The sequence below is a fragment of the Heloderma suspectum genome, chromosome 1 (assembly GCF_057233095.1).
Source record: "Heloderma suspectum isolate Gila_16-S chromosome 1, 16-S_ref, whole genome shotgun sequence".
Taxonomy (NCBI): Eukaryota; Metazoa; Chordata; class Lepidosauria; order Squamata; family Helodermatidae; genus Heloderma; species Heloderma suspectum.
The window spans coordinates 404,366,198-404,370,627 of NC_139458.1; positions in this window are offsets into that span (position 1 = coordinate 404,366,198).

Consider the following 4,430-nt stretch of genomic DNA (forward strand, 5'->3'; position numbering starts at 1 on the left):
GCCATTCCACCACGGATTCCGGGAGGATGGATTCTAAAGAATCTGGCCTCACTGGAATCCGTGGCGGAATTCTCTGCCATCACTACTCTAGAGCATGTACACGGCCTCTAATCTGGATTGGGACCCTAGCATAAGAGGTGGGGGGCTTTTAAGATCTAGACTGGGGCCCCTGCACCTACTCTAAAGTAAAAATGAAAAGAAGACATAGCTGCTAGACACACATTTAAAGTAATGACTGTTTTGGCCCAGACTAGCCCATCCATGAAGGGAAGGGGTGCTTTTGTTCATGGGAGGGCGTGTGATCTAACAGAGGCTGCCACTCACAGAAGCCGATTCCCCCTTCCTCTTGTAGCCTCCATCTTCCATGCCATTCCAGAGGATCTTCCAACTCGCCAAAGGAAATTTTCAGAGGGTGTGCAGGGGACTGGAAAAAATCGCTTCCCCCTCTTCCATGAACAAGAAATTCCATGAGTAGAACTCCTCTCACGTGATCTCTGGGTCCAATCCAGTATGTGTGGATCTCTCCACCAGGGCAGATGCTTGGTAGCCAGTTAGTCCTGGCTTGGGTTACTATACACATCTGAAATATTTTCCTTGAAACTTAAACCATGAATTCTGCCTCATAGTAGTGGTCACCACACCGGTACGAAGCCAAGGCATCAATGGGAATACAACTTCAGGCCGTGGGAATTCCAGTCTCAGGTTGGAGAGGGGCAGGGGTTGCTTCTGCAACCAGGATTGCAAGTCCAAAACTAACACAAGCTATACACACACACGCTTTAGCAATTCTCAGAACAGAAAGGCAGGATTTCCAGTTGCAGCCAGGATACTTGCGGAATGCAAGCTACACTTACCAGAATATAATGTGAGCACACTAAACAGTGGCATAGCTAGGTAATTTTAAACCCTGGATTTACTGGTGGTGGTGGTGGTGGTAGGCTTTAGATGCGTATTACTTCAGTTGTGAAGCGCAAAACTGATATTTCTTTTTTCCCCCTCCCCGCATTCCATGGGTTACACCTGCATCTACATTCCTAGTACATTAGAGCAAAACAACAAAACAAAAACTCGTTGCAATCCAGACTTTAGAAAAACAAAAAGAAATATTCTGAGCACGTGCAGTTTCACGTTTTAAACCCAAATCTTCATCATGATGATCTATAGCATCATCATGAAAGCTATAGAATAAATGGACTTGCTTCTGCTGCCCTCATGCTAAATGCATTTACTTAGGAAAAAGCACCTTTTTGATGTAGAAAAAGAATATTTTAAAATAAAAAGATCAAAATGAGTGTCTGTAAGCATGTACATACCCAGCTAGCTGCCTCCATACTATAAAATGTTTTTAGAAAATAAGAACACAGAAAGGATGCTGCAGCAAGCAGTGTCAGCCCCAAGGGACCTGTTTTTCACGGCTGTTATTATCTGCCTCTCTCTGGGTAGGTGGGGGGCCCTGGCTTACGGGACCCTGGTCTTTGGCCTAGAGGTTCAGCCCTAGCTGCACCACTGACATCAAAACGATGTACCTAAATGTTCTGAAAATGGTCATTTGATTCTTTGGGTTGGTTTATGATAAAAGAATCAACCGTATATTCTGCTTACTGAAACATTATGCTTCAATGCTCTTTCTTGATGGCAAAAGAAAACAACAACAATCACATTTAAAGTTTTTAAATCAAAATGATTTTTTATCATTTTAATAAATATATATATATATATATATATATATATCAAGAAAAAAACTCACTTTACTACAATACCACCTTAGTATACGAGTACCTAAATATCTAAGCTTAAAACATCAGATGTTTGACATATACTGGAAAAAGAACAGATTTTTCTATTTTCAACAGAATATAACACAAGAAAAACTGACTTTTTAAAAAATTGGTCCATCTGGACAAATGACTAAATGATCCTACTCATACACTGTATGAATGAGACCTATATTTAATATTGATAGCAATAATAAAAAAAAATTTGTCTTGGAGAAATAAGGTAGGGTACCTTTTTTAAAAATTAGATGTTACTAGCATTGATCAGCCTTGCAAATTTCCTGATATTAGCATAGATAAATCATACCCTTAATTCTTTGCAGAATTTCTCTATACATTTCCTAAGCACACAAGAAAGGTGGAGACAATCTATTGTAATCATATCTGGCGCAAATCACAAGCTTTTAAAGATGACAATAGAATGTGTTGATAGAACTTTTCCGTGCAATCCCAAGTATACGTGTGTTTTTACACATGTTAAATTTGGACTGGAGCACTGGAATCTGTAGTGAGGTTATCCCTGGTCAAGGGTCTGGCTCTAGGGTGGATGAGTGGCTTCTAAGTTCTTGAGTTTCCTACTTGGTATTGTTTTGTGCGTGGGGGGCTGTTGTATCCCTTCCTGGCTGCTTAGGTAGGAGCGTTCCCTGCCTGTCCTGTCTCCTTGCTCCCACAGTTTTCTAACTGCTTCCTTGTCCTCAGATGTGGTGGCGAGGGGGTTAAGATCCACCCGTTTCATCCCCCTCCTGCCCAACTCTGGCTCCCAACGATGGAGTGAAGACATGCTGCTGCCTCCACAGCCTCCCACTCCCTTCTGCCATATATACAGTTGCAACTACCAGTCTTGCAAGAGATCGTGGTTTCTAGCCAGGCCCTGCCCCATGGCCTGGAAAGGGAGGTTGTGGCTCACTGCCTTACTTGTTCGATCTTTAAAGCTGCAGGCCTGTCTGCTGGGCTCTTGCAGGCAGGGCTGTGAGTCTTGACACAGGCAAATATTGAGGAGTATAAAGTCCATTAACACCACAATTAGGGCCCACCAATTGTCTGACATCGCTACAATGATATTAGATTACATCTGCATTTAGAGCAAAATTAAGCTCCTTTTGAATTATCCGGATACTTTTTTGGATGTTCTCCAGACTATTTGGATACACAGAGCTCCACTGTGTACAAGGGCCATTAAGCTGTGCATATTTTGAATAATATATGATGTTATATGAAGTTGCGTGGGGATCATTCCTTGAGCTTGTATCCCACTGAAGAAAGAAGATGGGTATTGAGGCTACAGTAGAAAATGCTACCCCTTCTCCACATCCAGAAGAGCAGTTGCTTCAAGTTCTTGTAGTATGAAGCTGGACGGAAGTGAAAGAAGGGGAAGGCATACTCTTTACAGGTGCAATCTAGTTATCTTAGTCACCCATGAGTGTCAAGGCAAATCAGGGGACTACATAGCAATATATTCCTCTCCCACTACACACTCACAGACTGCTGAAAATAGTCTACATTTATGAGAGGTCAAGAAGGGATAACTTTAAATCCTCAGCACTTTTTGAACCCTTCTGGTGCACCTCCCCCCCCAACCCCATTTCCACTGTCTAAAATAAAACTGGAGAAAACTGTCTGCAGATGGCTCAGGATTACTTTGGCCTAGGTCTCCACAGGCATGAGCCATGGAATCTATTTTAAAGTCCAGACGCAGCCCTGGAATATGTGAAATACTGATAGAGAGAAACATAACTCTGGTTTTGTGTAGAGTGCTTTCCCATCACCAATGAGTAACCACAACTGACCCCCCACCACCACTTATATGCAATTCAGTTGAATGTCTTACATGTCAGACACTGGACATAGGAAAGGAAACTGCCTTGTACTTGGTCAAACTATTTGGTCCATTAGGGCACAATCCTATGGCTACTAGTCAGCGGCTAGATGGCCATATGATAGATCGGAGCCCTATGATAGGTCGGAGCCGCACTCCTAGGTCAGTTCCCTGAGAACTGATCTCCACCCTCTCCCACGCTGCCTCGTAGGCAGCGCGGAATGGCCCTGCACTCTGCACTCGGAGTGTAGAGCGGCGAAAACAGAGCATTCTGGGGGGCGTGCCGGGGGGCCCCCGAAGTGCTGTTCCAATGCTTCCTATGCATTGTCCAGCGTCCGCCCACCCTGCTCTGACTTCCCGCAGCTAGACAGCCGAAATCACCTGTCTAGCCACAAATACAGGGTGACTGAAGTGCAGAGGGGACTATCCCCTCGGCGCTTCTCCTGCCCTGCACTGGATAGGCAGTCACCTCCGAGTTCGCAATCCCGATAGGATTGTGCCCTTAAGCCCAGTATTGTCTATTCTGGCTGGCAGCAACTCTCTGGTAGAGGACTTTCCCGTCACCTGGTACCTGAACTTTTAATGGGAGATGGGATATAACCTGTGAGTTTCTACATGCAAAGCATGTGCTCTACCTGTGGAGGTATCACCCCTCCCAAGATTTCTAGGCCAGCATAAGCCCCAGTTCTTTTCATATTTTCCACAGATAACAGCATCAAAAATTTGCCCAGAGGAACATGGGTTGCTGTATTTTTTGAAAGTTGCTATATAAGTTGTTTGAGTAATTCATACGGCTATTGCACAAAAGACAAACAATTTTAAGGGGACAGATAGGCAGG